This window comes from Castor canadensis, chromosome 12 (genome assembly GCF_047511655.1).
Source record: "Castor canadensis chromosome 12, mCasCan1.hap1v2, whole genome shotgun sequence".
NCBI classification, from domain to species: domain Eukaryota; kingdom Metazoa; phylum Chordata; class Mammalia; order Rodentia; family Castoridae; genus Castor; species Castor canadensis.
In genome coordinates, this window is record NC_133397.1 from 13,200,371 (window position 1) to 13,217,433 (window position 17,063).

Below are 17,063 nucleotides of genomic sequence, written 5' to 3' on the forward strand. Positions count from 1 at the left end.
CCTGGATGTCATTCACATAGAAGAAGGCCCAGACTAAAGTCTTACTGAGGCCTTGCTTGTTTGAGCAGAAGACCCAAGATCACCAAGAGGATTCATAGACCAATATTAAATGTTTTCTTTTAAAATCAGATTGCATGTGTGAATATGTATTCATAAAAAATAAATTTTAATTATGTGTAGGAGAGTTAATGCAAATTTTTTTTTTGATGGGACTAGAATTGGAACTCACTGCTTTGTGCTTGCAAAGCAGACGCTCTACCGCTTGAGCCAGACCTCCAGTCCATTTTTCTCTGGTTATTTTGGAAATGGGGTCTCGAGAACTATGTGCCCAGGCTGGCGTCCAATCACGATTTTCTGAATCTTAGTCTTCCAAGTTGCTAGAATTACAGGTGTGAGCCACTGGTGCCTGGCAGGATTGTAGATTCCAATTTTAAACACTTAAAAAATGTTCAGCAAACATAGTTAGAAAGTTAAATAGCAAAAATGGACATATATTACCTATTAAAAAATATTTTTAGGCCATATGTCTAAAGTGTATTGATATTTTAAAATTTGTTAATTTAAAAAAATAATGTCCAATTGTTAAAGATAAAAATTCAGGGCTGGCAGAGAGGCTCTAGTGGTACAGCGCTTGCCTAGCAAGTGTGAGCCCCTTAGTTCAAACCACAGTACTGACAAAAACCAAACAATATTAAAAAATAAAATAAAAAAAGATAAAACAAATGAACCCCCCCCGCCCGCCATCACTCAGTCCTCAATCCTAGATCTCAACAGTTCTGCTAAGCAGTTTGGTGTATAACCTTCCAGATGTGCAGTACATGCAGGTTGATATTTTCCCTTCAAAAAGTGATCTTGAGCCAGTGCCTGTGGCTCATGCCTGTAATCCTAGTTACTCAGGAGGAAGTGATCAGGAGACTCTCAAGAGACCCTATCTTGAAAATACCCAATATGAAAGAGTACTGGTGGAGTGGCTCAAGGAGTAGAGTGCCTGCCTAGCAAGCATGAGATCCAAAGTTCAAACCCCAGAATCACCAAAAGAAAAAAGGGGGGTAGGGGGGATTAGCTGGGCCTGTAATTGTAGCTACTTGGGAGGCAGAGATCAGGAGGCTCGGGATACGAAGCCAGCTCAGGCAAATAGTTCTCAAGAACTTATCTCAAAAACAACCATCACAAAAAAGGGTTGGTGGAGTGGCTTAAAGTGTAGGCCCTGAGTTCAAGCCCCAGTACCACAAAAAAAAAAAAAAAAAAAAAAAGGTTGGAGGGGGCATGTAGCTCAGTGATAGAGTTCTTGCCTAGCAGCATTCATGGACCCTGAGTTTGATCCCAGGGCCACAAAAAAATAATAATAATAAAAATTTTTTTAAAAATTAAAAATATGAACTTACACTGAGATTATTCTGCCTCTTTATTTTCCATCTAACACTGTGCGACGGACATGAGTTCTGGTTCAGCCTTCTTCTGTCATGTATCATTCAGACTTTTTTTTTTTTTTTAAGGAAATGGTGTCCAGACCTCCTGATCTGCCCGCCTCAGCCTCCCCATCACTGGGATTACAGGCATGGGCCTGACTCTTAGGGTTTGTAAAGAAGAAAAGCCAGTGAAATGTGATGTTTTCCTTAAGTCCAATATTTTAAGCAGCGGGCTGAAAACTGAAAAATTCTGTTAACATCTGACTATTTCACCTCTGAAATACGGCAGAGATCAGACAGCAGGTGGGGAAATAATCCAGATAAGACAATTAAGAGATTCTGAATGAGCAGGGATGGTTTTGTAATATCAACAATCACCACTATAATTACATGTCACTTTGTCATTTATCTTATGGTGGCACTGGTTGTAATCCTGCAAGGAGGAAAGGATTCACTTTTATCATTTAAACCTGAGGCAGGTGAACTACATGCTACTTTGGAGGCAGGCTGACTCCTCCCCAAGGTCCCAGGCCAGCAGTTGGACCATAACAGCGAGCACAGTGACTTCTTAGCATTGCTCTGGTGTCTAGTGTTGAGCTTAGTTTCCTCCTTTTTTATTTTTGTTTACTTATCTGGCAGCAGGCACTCTTACTGCTTGAGCCAACTGCCAGCCTTGAGCGTCCTCCTTAATTTCAAAGAACTGCTGCTCGGTGACTCTCAAACACAGTCACAGCCACAGTGTTCCATGAGCACCTTCAACGCTGTGAATGCAGAGTGGTGGGACTGGCGCTGAGCTAGCAACGGGGCTTCTGTCCAAACCCAAGTGTGTCCAGCTTCTTTTCATTTTTTTAAATTTTACTTTATTTTTGAATTACTATTCATTAATGAGCCTGCAATCTTTTAAGGCTGGCCTTTGGAGATTGGTTTTTGGCTTTTAATTTTTTGTTTGTTTTTGAGACGGCGTCTTGCTGTACAGTTCAGACTGGCCTCAAACTCTCTATGTATCCCAGGCTGGCCTTGAACGCACAATTCTCCTGCCTCAGTCTCCAGAGTGCTGAGAATTCAGGTGCTCACCACCACACCTGCCTTTTACCTTGTGTTTTAATGGTATAGAATGAGGAAAGAGGAGATAAGCAACGCTATATTTCTGATGCAGTCTCCATCAGCTGGCACAGATAACCATGTTCAGAAAGTGTATTAGAGCCAGGTGCTGGTGGCTTATGCCTGTAACCTTAGCACTTAGGAGGCAGAGATCAAGAGGATCATGGTTCAAGGCCAGTCAGGGCAAATAGTTCAAGAGATCTTATCTTGAAAATACCCAACGCAAAAGGGCTTGGAAGAGTGACTCAAGTGGTAAAGCACCTGCCTAGCAAGTGTAAGGCCCTGAGTTCAAACCCCAGAACCACCAAATTAAAAAAAGAAGAAAATGTATCAGGTTTCCCAGTCCCATCATCTCAGCCCAAGTCCCACAAGCTGCTCTGGGAAGGAAGCAGGCACACTGTGCTCCCTCCAACAGACCTGGAGGGCTCCTGGGATCTGCCTCTCCTTGGCTTGGATTAGCCATGCTGGACATCTGGAAGCGTCTCTGGGATTCTCACAGAGGTGACTGTCCCTCTTGTCAAAAGTCTTTGGAGGGTCCCAGGCATCAGTGGTTCATGCCTGTAATCCTATCTACATGGGAGACATAGATCAAGAGGATCGAAGTTTCAAGTCAGCTTGTGTAAATAAATCAAGAGACCCTACTCGAAAATATCCAATAAAAAACAGGGCTGGTGGAGTGGCTCAAGTGCTAGAGAGCCTGCTATGCAAGCATGAGGCCCTGAGTTCAAACCCCACTATTGAAAAATACAAAACAAAACACAAATCTTTAGAGGAGAGAAACTAATGGCCAGGTCTTCTCTCAACCTTCCTAGTAACCTGGATGGCTTGTGAAATGATTGTTGGGTGGAGGGATCTGAAGTTGATTCTGCAGAAAAGGTGACCCATGCCAGGACTGCACCTCCCAGCAGTGCTGAGAACCTTGCTTAGCTAATCTGTGGCTCTGAGGGACCCCATCTCCCGAGCCTGCAGGGTGGCTCTTAGGAGGAGACTGGGGCCAGCAGCTAAGAGGGCTGGATGTCATTGCTCTTCTGAGCATCTCACTCCTTCCTCATGAAACTGACCACATCCTCCTCCCAGCCCTCAGCAGAGAACAGAGACACCAGCAGATTTCACCAGGGGAAGAAGAACATCTGACACTTCCTCTGGCTTTGTGACAAAGTGCTGAGGTCTTGTGGTTTGTTTTTTTTTCTTTTTTTGCGGTACTGAGGTTTGAACTCAGGGCCTCATGCTTGCTAGGCAGGCACGCTACCACTTGAGCCACTCTCCCAGCCAGATTTTGTGGTTTGTGTGATTCAATTTATGTGAATGTGTGGCTTTTGATTTGGGTTTGAAACTCTGAGGAACCTCATGAAGTTCCCATACAGAGACAGAAAGAGACTAAGCTTGTAGGGTCCAGGGCTCTTTATTTTCATGTACCTGAGCCAATCCATTTGTAGCCAAACTTTTAAAAAAAATAATCCTAGTGTAAAAGTTATTTATTTATAGTACTGGGATTTAACCCAGGTCTCTTGCATGCTAAGCAAGTGCTCTATGACTCAAGCCACACCTCCAGCCCTATTTTTTTTTCTTTTTAATAAAGGGTTTTATAGCTGTGGCTAAATTAGAAAATGACAGGTCTGTTGGCCTCTGTTTCCCACAGATGACTGCTCCTGACATTTCATTTATGTATATAGAGAAGATGGATCTTGCTTTATTTTTCATTTTTTTAAAACAAGGCTAAATCACTTTATTTTTGTATATTAAAAAAAAAGACAAAAGTTAATGTTGTAGCTCCAGCTGGAACCTGGGCCTTCTGCACAGAGACTCTGGTGTGGGTTTTCACAAGATGGTCAGTGAATTTCTGATAGGGAGACTTAGTGAACATGGTCTCTGTCCAGAGGTCTGGGGTCAAGAAGCTGTAGGTCTTGGAGATGTCATCAAAGGTGGCCTTAGCAAAGTTGCCCAGGGTGGCAGTGCAACCCCTGGCTGAAGTGTAGCAGTCATCAACACCAGCCATCAGCTCAGCTTCTTGGGCAGAAGAGCTGACATGATGCCAGTGTCCCTGTGGACAGGGATGAGACACACCAGCACAGAACCACAGCACCTGTCACCTTGCATGGGATGGTGTAGGGCCTGCCAATCTTGTTCCCCAATCTTGTAGCCTCTCCGCACAGGGACAATGGAGAGCTTGGCCAAGATGATGGCCCCTTGGATGGTGGGGCTATCTCCTTGGAATACTTAACACCCAGACCAATGTGACTGTTGTAGCACCAATGGCCACAAATGCCCTGAACCTGATGTGCTTGCCAGCCTGAGTCTGCTTCTGCACAGGCATGATCTTCAAGACCTCATCCGGAGGGACACCCCCCAGGAAAAAAGTCAATAATCTGACTCCTTGATGGGCAGGGAGAAAAGATAGATCTCCTCCAAAGACTTGATCTTCATGTCATTGACCAGGCAGCCCAGCTTGGTGACAGGAGATCCACTCCTTATCTTCAGCCTTGCCTTCATGAGCCCTGTGGTCCCGGAGACCACTGCTGAACCCTCTGCTCCCATGCCCGGGTCACCCTCTGGGCCCTCCCACTGTACCAGTGTCATCTGCCATTTGCTTTTTTCCTGGAGAAAAAGCTGGGTCTTGCTTTAGAGAACAGTGAGAACTTCATTCAGTCATTGAAGAGATACTGACTGAGCACCTCCTTTGGAACAGGTGCAATTATGCATCATGAAAAATCAGAGTATGTAATAAATTCACCATTGCCCTTGAGGGTATTGAGCATTGGGCCACAATGGCAGAGCCAAACTTTTAATATTGGGTCTTTGGGGGACATTCAACATCCAGACTATAGCATTCCACCCCTAGCCCCAAAGGGTCACACACATCTTCCAATGATAAGTGCATTTGGTCCATCCTCTGCTGGTTCCAAAATCTTCATTGTCCCTACATTGCTATGAAGTCCAGTGGCCTGTAATCCTAGCTACTCAGGAGGCAGGGATCAAGAGGATCTCTGTTTGAAGCCAGCAGGCAAATAGTTCTCTAGACCCTATCTCAAAAATACAAAATAGGGCTGGTGGAGTTGCTCGAGGGGTAGGGTGCCTGACTGGCTGTCTAGCAAGTGCGAGGCCCTGAGTTCAAACCCCAGTACTACCAAAAAAAAAAAAAAAAGGCTTTCAAAAGGAAAATTTTACATTTCCAAATTGCAGTGGTGGGACAAGATAAGGTAAACACTCCTATTCCAGAAGGAATGGGAAATAGGAAGAATCAGCGCAAAGCAAGACCAAAATCCAGCCAAACATTAAATCCTCATTCTTGATATCTGGCATTCATGGCCCACTGTGGCAAAATGTGGGCTTCCAAGGGCTTGGGCAGCCCCACCCACATGTTTTCTCTTTGGCAGGATTTGAATGCTTTATTGCCTTGAGAGTTCCTCTACCAATCCCAGCACTAAGGAGATTGGGGCATGAAGATCATGAGTTCCAGACCAGCCTGGGCTACATTAGTCTAAAGACAAAGAAAGAGGAAAGAAAGGAAAAGAAGGAAAGAAAAAAAGAAAAGGAAGGGAGGGAGGGAGAAAGGAAGGAGAAAAATTTATTTCTGCTTAATAAAGTAGTCCATTGTTATTTAGCTTGGCCTTCCACAAAGTCTCAGGGCATGGACAAAACTCATCCAAGTTCTTTGCTGCAGTGTAGCAAGGCTAGCTTCCATTCTAATTTCCAGTAGAGTCCTCATTTCGGTGGAAAAACCTCATCAGTGTAATCTTTATTGTTTGCATTCCTATCAGCATTCTGGTCTTTTGAACCTCCATCAGAATTACTCATTAAATTCTGTTTAGAGTCTTGTAGGCTTTCTCTATTCTAGTCCTCCAAAGTTTTCCAAATTCCTACCAAAAACCAATCCCAAAAGCTCCTCCACACCATCAAGTATTACTATAGTCAACACTCCCACTTCGAAGTTCCAATTTTCTATGTTGTGTTAGTCAGCTTTTTATCACTATATCAAAATACCTGAGAAAATCAACTTATAAAGAGAAAGGTGTGTTTTGGCTCATGGCTTTAGAGGTGCCAGTGCATTGATGATCATGTAGGTCCATTACTGGTCTTTTGGGGGACGTTGGAGGGTGTACTACTGCTGTTTGAACTCAGGGCCATGCACTGGCTCAGCAGGTGCTCTACGGCTTGACCATACCTCCAGCCAAGATCCATTGCTTTTGTCTCTGGTGGGGCACTGGATAGGAGTGGCAGGGAGCGTATGGCCTTACCTCTTGGCCAGATATCAAAAGAAAAAGAAGAAAGCAGTCCCCTTTGAGGCACCCAAGGACCTCCCACTAGACTTCATAGCCTAAAGGTCCCAGTACCTTCCAAAAGAACCACAATGAGGACCCTGCTTTTAACAGATGAGCATTTGGGGGACATTTGACATCCAACGCATAGCACTTGTGTTGAATTTTAGCTCCCCCTACAAAATATTAAGAAGTGAAACCAGGTGGGAAATTTAAGAGGTGCTAGGACTCTGACCTCATGAATGGATTAATCCATTCATACACTGAATGGATTAGTGGATAACTGGATTATATCAAGAGTGAGTCTGCTATAAAAAACGGTTCCCCTAGGTCTCTTGGGCACTCTCTGCTCCTCACCATTTGATACTCTGCACTGCCTCAGGACTCTTCCAGCAGGAAAGCATCAATAGATATGGCTCTTACCCTTGTAAAAGAACCATGAGTGAAAGCAAACCTCTTTACTTTGTAAAGTAACAGTCTCAGGTACTTTATTATAAGAACACAAAATGGACAAGTACCTTCAGTTTATAAAGATTCTTTGAGACAGCCATACTCTTAGTCTTTTCCCCAAAATATTTGATACAATTAAGGCCAGTCATGAACCATTTGGAGATTTTTAAAAAGGATGTAACAGCTGAACTCTTGATTTGGTGTTTGCCTTCTTGATATTTTCTCTCTTCCACAAGGGGCTCCATTAATAATGAGGCTACGATGTCTAAAGAGAGTGAAAATCAGGACTCGGTTTATGAAGCCATTGAATTTCTGGGATGTTTGTTACCACAGTGTAACCTTAGCCATGCTGAATCCTACAATCCCACTACCCTTTTCTCCTGATTCACTCCTGCTTCTGGTCCCATAGCGTCAACGTGTCCCAGTCTATAAAGCCATGTTCCACTCCCCAAATAGAGGTGGAGTCTCTTTCCTCTATACAATCTTCCATTATGGCACACAACAAGTGTGTTGAACTTTTCTGTGTGATTTGAGAGCAGAAGTTATAGTTGTATACAGTCACATAGAAGAGTCTGTGATGGACTGAATGAGTGCGCGCATAAATAAACTTGCTTCCTAAAGCCCATTACACAGAGCTCACTCTAGTTCCCAAGAAAAACATCCTGTCACATATAAGGATGTGGAACAACAGTCAGCCTGTGCCCCCCACTCAGGTTAGATATGAGAGCTTGGAACCCAGTGGGCTAGAGGAGGGGTCTGTAGGCTTCTTCAGATCCTAGCAGTCAGGGCTCTGTGAGTAATGCTGAGGCAGAAAGGAATCTTCCTGAACAAGCACTGGGGAAATGGCATGTTAGCGTTTCCAAGCTCACATCTTTCTCTATTTTAACTTCTAATTGGTTTCCTCTTTTGTGCTAAGAATGCCATCTGTCCCTCTGACAGATTTTGGATTCGATGACACTCACAAGGAAACATGACCATCCAAATAAGCATTTCAAGAGGATTCAAGAAGTACCCGTCCCCAACAGCCCTGTTTTAGTAACTTTGCACAGACTCCTTGGCTGTCCATGTGTGGAGCTTTTACTATTTCTTACACTCTGGTCACAAAGGCAAAGCCCGCCACCTCCACCGTTTCTTGGAGTTCCCAATGCAGTGCAAGGTCACGGACATGGTCGCACTTTGACTCTGCATCTCTTATCCTGCAGTGAAAAGGTGGTATGAGCCCTATTTGTAGATGAGGAAACTGAAGCTGATGGAAGTGAACTTGCCTTGGCCAGCTTCTTACACTTCACTTCTGAACGTAAACCCACCATTCTTCACCTCCTCCACTTTGTGGAATGAAAGCAGGGAGAGGACTCATTGTTCCCACTTAGGAGCCAGGAAACTGAGGACAAGAGACATTAAGTGACCAACTTAACAATCTTCAACAAATAAGATACAAGTCTAGGCTTGAAGACCTTCAGTCAATCGCCTGGGGACTTGTGCTTTGTGACTACTCTCTTAAACTCACTGTTCCTTCTTCAAGTGTACAACTAAGAAGGAAGGGAATGGTCCAGAAGAGTCCACGTGAAGACAGGATTATTAACTAGTGGCCTTAAAACAGAACGACTTCAGAACGCTCAACCTGGAACCCAAGGCTGAGGCCTGTTGGTGTAGGATTGACGGAACCCCTGTGGGGAACTTCTACAGAAGGGATTGGGGATGGAAAGGGAGGCAGAACCAGCTTTTGCTGATCATCTTATAAGTCAGGCACTTTGCTAAGGCTACCTAATTTAAACCTTGCAAGATCCTAATTTAGAGATGAAAAAATTAGGACTGGTGGTGCTGTAGTTAGTTCAGTGGGAGAAGATGTGCCTAGCATGAGGCTCTGGGTTCCATCCCCGGCACTGAAAATAACAAATAAATAAAGATGATGAAATAAAAGCTCTCAGTAGCTGCCCGGATGGTCCAAGATCCCCGAACCTGTTGGCCAGTCTGGCTTCAGGGTTCGGTTCCTTGCACTGTTTCCTGCTACAGTTACAGTGGCAAGTGCAAAGACAGGATGAGGAAAGGCTCTGTCACTGGGAGAGCCGCACATGCACGTGAACCTGAGGAAGGGGTAGATGACCCTGACTGGCAGCAGTCAGTCCAGGACTAAGATTTGGGGGAGAGGGAGGGTGAGATAGTGAGGTTGGGGGAAGGGAGGTTGGGATTCCTTCCAGCAATTTCCAGCTGAGCTTTAAAAAGGGAATTTGAATAAGCAGAGAAGAAAGGAAAAGACTTAGTGGGTCAGAAGTAGTGGTTTCTGCAAATGAACAGATTGGATCACTGGCATTTATCAGTGATCATTATCTAAACACGAGGAAACGGAAAGGGCTCCAGGCAGATTCTGGCAATTCCACTCAGTCTAACAATTCCACTCAGATATCTCAGCAGGCCAGGGTCATCCGTGGGGCTGGAAGGGGTGTTGCTAGCATGGATGGAAAGTGAAATTTGCAAGAAGCAAAGGGTGGAATCCTTTATGTCTCCTATGAACCACCAGAAGAAAAAAATCTCTGAAAACCACCACAGGAGATCTGGACACACCCAGCTTGTGCCTCAGTGGCGGGGAAGTAATTCCAGGAAAAGGAGCTGGGAGGGAGAGGGCACTGCATCTCCTAAGAGGTGGTGCTAACAGATTAGAGTTCGAATTCCTAGGAGCCCTTAGGGGCTCCTGCTAAGACCGGTTCTAAGTGCAATGCTTTCTGGATCTCAGCCAGAGCGAGGCCTCTTACCTCCCCCACACCCCTTCCAGCGGAGCCTGGTCCGAAGCAGCTGCCTGCCTCCAGGGACATCTCTCCCATCTTGTCTTGTAGCTTAAGGAAGATGAATTCCAACCTCTACAGCAACAAAATTGTCAAGTATTCCTACAGCTCCTGCAGTTCCCAGCTCTGTAAGGTCCTGAGCAGAAGAGAAGCCTTCACTGGGTGGGGGGGGGGGGGGGGGCTCTTCGAGCTGCCTCCAGGAGGGCAGCACAGGGCCTCCTGGGCTCTTGTTCTAAAAAACCATGGTGTGGTTCTTCTCACCCTCTGAAGGTTGGATGACTTTTGTCTATGAAATAAACTGATAATTAGGTCAACCCAAACAACAAAAAAAGGTGAAGGAGAGAATGGGTATACACTTTTATTATGTGCATGGGGGAGTCACAAGTGAGCATCCAACAAGCCAGTGACATTCTGGAAGCTTATATACATATTGTCCTCATGGGGAGGTAGGGAGGGGGAAAGAAGGCAATTCAGGGGAGAGGATGAATGGGCCCAAGAACAGGGGGTAGCCTGAGACTAAGTCCATCTGGATGTGATGTTAAGCTTCCCTGTGCAGTGAGTCAGTCGGGGAGAGGACCCAGGACAACTGAATTCTTTCTGGAAGATTCTGTCTTAAGACAGATAAAGGGAGTTCAGAGAGAGTGTCTCCCTGCTTTGGGGGATGAGACTGGAGGGCAGGAGAAGGTCACAGAGACCTTGGTTAACCTTTAGTGCAAAGAAATTAGCATGCCAAAATGCCACATTTGGGATATCATTTTCTTCTTTCTTGGTGGTACTGGGGCTTGAACTCTGGGTCTTACACTTGGTAGGCAGGCGCTCTACTGCTTGGGCCACTCTGTCAGCCCTTTTTAGTATTAGATATTTTCGAGATAAGGTCTTGGGAACTGTTTTGCCTGGACTGGTTTTGAACCTGGATCCTCCTGATCTCTGCTTCTCTAGTAGCTAAGATTATAGGCTTGAGCACTGGTGCCTGCTTGGACTGTCACTTCCTGAGCCTCAACATTAATTATGTCATTACCAATAAAACAGCCCCTCTCCCCCAACTTTCCCAGTGCTGGGTCTCAAATTTTCTTACAGCTTCAAATGTCAAAAAATATATCTTGCCTTGGACACATCCAACATTTAACTGGCTTTGGTTGGTCAAAGTAAACCATTGATAACAAGTTAGTTCACATCCTTCCCAATTTATTACTGGGCTTAGTTGATAGATCTAAAAACACATAGAGACAAAATGCCAGCCACTCTGATCCCTTGCTTGTTTTCATTTCCACTCACAGACATTTTCTAAGTCAGTCCCTGAGTATCTATCACACTCATTTTTAGTGGCTATGTAAACAGCAATGATGTAGTCAGTGGTCGGAAGGTTTCCAAATTCTCTGTGTCTCATGTGGAAGAATCCATAGCAGGACACGTGGGTACAAATGGAGTTTATTAAACGTTAGAGAGGAGGAATTACAAAAAGGAGCACGGTTGGCCCAGGCCCAGGTAGAAGCTGGAAGCCCAGTGTGTGTATCTCTTTTCTAAGTGCTTTTAAAACTTATGCCAATCTACGGGAAGGGCAGAATCTGGTGATTCCCAACCAATAATCAATGAGTGGGGAGGGGTGTGGATGGTCCCTGGCCAGGTAAAGGTAGTTTTATTGTCCCTGAGCTACGATGTGAATAACCTACACACATTTGCAATTGAAAAGAAGGCTCAGAGAGAGGAATGTTGAATCTGAAATACAATATTACATCATATACTTTCTAAGAGTCCCATCTTTCCCTAATTCTAGCTTCCTCAGCTGTATGTCATCCCACTGCTGGGCTATATTACATGTGCTCCTTGACTTACGATGGAGTGTGCCTCAACGAACCCGGGATACGTTGAAAATGTAGGGCTGGAAATGTGCTTGAGGTCTTGGGTTCTGATCCACGACACCCCCACTTTCCTGCACTGCAAAAAAACCCAAAAACCCAGCAACTTTGTTCAATGGCTGGAGATGTAGCTCAGTGGACGAGCACTGCCTAGCATGTACAAAGTTCTAGGTTCGATTCTCTGGGGCAAGAGAAAAGAAACAAACTGCTGAGTGTGGTGGTACATGCCTGAAACCCCAGCTCTGGAGGCTGAGGCAGGCGGATCAAGAGTCTGAAGTCAGCCTTGGTTACATAGTGAGACCCTTTCTCAAAAACGGCTACATGGGAGGCAGAGACCAAGAGGATGATGGTTTGAAGCCAGCCCAGGGAAGTAGTTCACAAGATCCTGTCTTGAAAATACCCAACACAAAAAAAGAGCTGGTGGAGTAGCTCAAGTGATACAGTGCTTGCTTAGCAAGTGTGAGGTCCCAAGCTCAAACCCCAGTAACCCATGCCCCAAAAAGGGGAGTAGGTTGGAGGGGAGGATGAGAAGAGGTAACAGAGGAGGTGAATATGATAAATTACATTATCTGCACAGACAGAAATGTCATGAGGAAACTCCTTGCTATGTATAATGTAATATATGCCAATTTTTTAAAAGGGGGAGAAAAAAGAAAGAAAAGAAAGTGTACTTTAAATACCAGACTTTGACTGGGGTGCTGCTCAGTGGTAGAGCACCTGTTGAGCACCCACAAGGCCCTGCCTCCTTCCCCCAAAGTAAAACACCCTAAAAGATTTTTTTTTTTTAAATCATCTCACCTACCAAACATAGCTTGGCAACACAGTACACCGTAGAGTGTCTGCTGTTTGTCCTCACTATGTGGCTGATAAGGAAATGCAGCTTGCCATGGTCTGCCCAGAACCCCAAGTACAATTTCTACAGAAAGTGTGTGTCTTTCGCACAATCATTAAGGATGAAAAATGTCAAGCTGAATCATCGTAAGTCCAGGACCATCTGGATATACTACTCTATGGCGAGTAATTTAGATTGCTTACAATTCTTTTGTTCTTGAGAACATTGCAGTGGCACATATTTTTGTTTACATGTTTTAATGTGTTTCTTTCATGATTTTTGTTTTTCAGACAAGATCTCATAGCCCAGGCTGGCCTTGAACTCACTAGGTAGCCCAGCCCTCACCTCAAAAATTATAATCCTCCTGCCTCTATCTCCTGAGAGCTGAGATTACAGGTATGTTCTATCATACCCAGCTTTTATTTTAGTATTCCTTATTGGATAGATTCTGAAGAATGTGATTGCTTCTACTTTTGGGGTTAAACCACCAACAGTGTATGAGAGGGTTCCTCACCCCCCCACCTGCCAATCTTGTCAACACTTTGGACCAATCTACTGGACCCAAATTGTTCATTTTTTTTTTTTAGATTTAATTTGCATTGCCCTGACTACTAGTGAAGTTGAGGATCTTTTCATGTTTGTTGAAAATTTGCATTTCTTGTATGCATATCCTGGACCGAAATATCTCTGTCTGGGTTTTTTTGTATTCAATTTGCAGAGGCCTTTGTACACCAGGAATATAATCTTTGCCTCTGAGGAAACTCAGGAAAGGTCACACAAAATAGGATGCTTTAGTGTGCTAACAACTTGGATGGCAATTGGGCAAGAGCAGGTGTAGGCAGCTGGCTCAGAGCTGCCTTATCTGCCTCGAGATGAACCTCCAAAAGGAACTGCATCTCTTCCCCAGAAATCTTATCACCCGGTGAGATTAACTCTGAGACACCACGCCCAGGCAGGCTCTCACCTATTCTTCTGGGGACTGCTTCCAGACTGCATTTATTACCTGAGAGACTTTTTATCTGCATAAGAAGACAACCTTTATCCACCATAAGTTTCCTCCCTTCAACCCCCCAGAACTCCCAGAACCTCAAGCTGCTCTTCCTTTCTGCAGCTCAGGATGCTATATAAGCTTCAGTGATCTGACCCTTCTCTGAGCCGTCATGTTTCGTGAGCGCCAAAGTGTGCACGTGCAATTAAATGTGGCTTTTCTCCTGCTCATCTTTGTCTTATACTTTCATAGTCTTTTTTTTTCCAATTAAATCTTAAATCCAGCTTTTTATTTATTTGGGGGGAAGATTAAGGCAGGAAACCCGTTTCCTTTTTCTCAAATGAAGAGTCAGTTGATCCTAGAGGTTTTCAAATTATTTATTAAACAAAATGTATATCTTTTGAGGTGGGGCTGGGAGTAGGAAGTCAGTGTGAAGTTGCTAGGAGACACCATAGCCCCTACGGCTGGCCTTGGGGGTCTGCATTCACGGATTGGGCCCTTCTGAATTTGTGTGTTGTATTATTGCTTTGTTTAGTAAAGATGGAATTATAAATTAAAATTTTCTTTTCCCCTCGAAATCTCATTATTTATAAAGCAAATTCTGCGCCTAACTGACCAATCAGCTGATCATTTTATTTAGGGATTCCTTCCTGGGGAGGGGGGTTCCATGAGGCTATCCCTTAACTCAGTCCTGTTCTTTGGTGTTTTTTTTTTTTTGGGGGGGGTGGTACTAGATCTTGAACTCAGGGCCTCTTGCTAGCTAGGCAGGAACTGTACTATGTCAACCACTCTTCCAGGGTCTGGAGAACTATTTGTCTGGGCTGGTTTCGAACTTCAAGCCTCCTGATCTCTGTCTTCGGAGTACATAGGATTACAGGCATGAGCCACTGACACTTGGTGCTGGGTTTACCCATACTTAATCCACTTTGGGATTTTGGATTTAAACAAAGCCTTGGCTTTGAGACCCTCCAAAGATTTGTTGCGTGTGTGTGTGTGTGTGTGTGTGTGTGTGTGTGTCCTCAGTGTGTGAGTGTGAGAGCATTTCAACATTGTAAGAGGAATTATCAGGTTTCTCTACAAGTAGACCAAGAATGAGCATTAGGCAATATTAGGCAAGTTTTCTTTTTTTTGGCGGTACTGGGGTTTGAACTCAGGGCTTCATGCTTGCTGGACAGGAACTATACTACCTCGGCCACTCTGACAGCCAGCAATTTTTCTCCATGTGCACTCTTTTTATCTTTCCACTTACAAATAAAGCTACCAATAACTATTTGTTGGATTTTATCATTCTGCTCACCTTCAGATTCAGGCTTCTCAATAATTACTGGCTTGCATTAAAAGCAGATTAGAGATTGAGGTCCAGGAGAGATAAATTCTGTGCTCAAAGACATGTACAGTAACCAGTAACCAGGTCTCCTGTCTCCTTGACCCCTCCTTTTCGGCCACACCTTGTTTTACCACAAAGGGTGAAAGGTACACCCTTTTGGTGAGAGAGAAGACCTTCACAGTGGGTAAGGAGCAGTTCTGCCAGATTGCCCTGTCTAGGGCAGCCACCTCTGAGTGCCCTTTCTGAGGCTGCTGCTGGGGATCTGAAGAAAGTTCTGGATTCTTTTAGTTATTTCCATCTTCCAGTCATCATAGAGTCCCGGGTCCCTCTCCAGGAGCTCAGAGGTGGGGGGTGGGGAAGAAGAGGTCATTGAACAAATACTGAGGCTTTATAATTACAAAGGGAGGCAAAGGCCAAGCAGGAAAAGCCGGGATGCTGGGAGCAAATGCAGCGGGAGGCCTGGGATTGGCTGCAGGGAAGGGTGGAAGTCAAAGGGAATGTGTTTTACATATGTGAGGGAAATAATACGGGTGCTTAAAGGGCCGTTCACCCTCAATCCTAGAACCCTGGGAATCTGCCTCGGTCCCCAGAATTATGTAGGCATCCAGGATCAGCTGGAAAGACCTCACAAATGCTAATGTCCAGCATTTTACGGTCGCCCCAGACCCTAGATATCCTGTCCTCATCCTCAGTCCGAGGTGAGTGAGGGGTGGCAGCTCCACTTTGGAGGAAATGGGAGCTTTCCCAACCTCAACCCTAGGGGCCAGGTTCCCCTCCCCCAAAACAAGTCTGGAGAAAGTTTACTGGGCAGACCTCCCACCTCTCTGTGTATGTGATTGTGTCTCTCTCCGGAGACAGGGGTCGTTCCAGGGGAATTTTGGGGCTGGAGCAATCATTTTTAACGTCTCCCATTCCCTCCCCCGAAAATTCCTAAGAGAACTCGACTGGAGTGAACTAACTACCTGGGTTTGATTGGAATGGGGGGTCAAGGGTGTAAATTCCCCTCGGAAGGACCTACCCTGCTCTGGACCCACTTATTATGGGCTGGGCACTGTTTTAAAGCTCTTTTCCTCGAAACACCCCATTGAGGTAAGAACCATTGCTAACGCCACTTCACAAGTGAGGAAACTGAGGCACAAAAGCAGCTTGTCTTTATGCTTGCAGCAACTTGGAGTCAAGCTTTTTGAGCCAGAAAATTTGGGGAGGTGTACGCCTCAGTTTCTTTACGCGAACCGGGTTCGGCTGACCTTAACTTTACCAAATGCTGGCTTTGGAAACGCTGTTTGGAGGCGGTGGGGACAGGGGACGCTCGTCCTGTTCCCCTCAGAATCCTTTCTGCAGTGGCCCTCTAGGGCTTGCGGACAGTGCCACCGGACGGAGGGAGTTGCGGAGAGGTCCCAACTCCAGCTCCGCGTCCAGGCCGTGCGGCTCGGCTTTCTGCTGGGTCTCCGCGAGGTGTCGCCTTCCGCCGAAGAAACCACCTCGGCGCCACCCTCGTAGCCCGCACTTGTTTATTTTCAAACAAGGGGGGCGCCCCTCTCCGTTCAATTTGAAACTAGAAACCTCCTGCGGTCTCCCTCCTACGTGGGCGCGTCCTCTCCCTCCCATTTTGCACCCTCGCAACCTTCCTCCGCGATCACACACGAGCCACCAGTCTGCAAGGCCTTGCTCGGCTCTGGCCTCGAGCTCGGCTGCACACAAACGCAGGCCAGGTGGGGGCTGGGTTAGAAGCCTCAGCTCCCCCTCCCAGAGTACCCCAGAGGCCTTCAAAAAAAAAAATAAATAAAACAAAAATAATGCCAAGCAATTGCCCAGCCCACAGGGTGGGTGCTGCATTGCACAGCTGGTTCAGAGTGCACCCGGTGCAAGCCCGAGGGTCCAAAGGGCGGGAGGAGCACACCCCGGGCTTCCCAGCGTCTGCAAAGAAGAAAAGCAAGTGGCTTTTGGCGCGAAAGCCTTGGCGCCTCCCCTGATTTTTATGGAAATCAAGAGGGCGGGGTAAAGCCGCTTTCCTCTGCCTTTCTCCCTCCCCCTTGTCTGCGCCACAGCCCCCTTCTCTCCCCG

The 17,063-nt window shown here is 45.6% G+C and overlaps 1 pseudogene; it reads right to left on the reverse strand.

Annotated features, from left to right (window-relative positions):
- Positions 1–4,236: 4,236 nt before the first annotated feature.
- Positions 4,237–8,383, reverse strand: LOC109679509 (small ribosomal subunit protein uS5 pseudogene; annotated as a pseudogene).
- Positions 8,384–17,063: the final 8,680 nt, after the last annotated feature.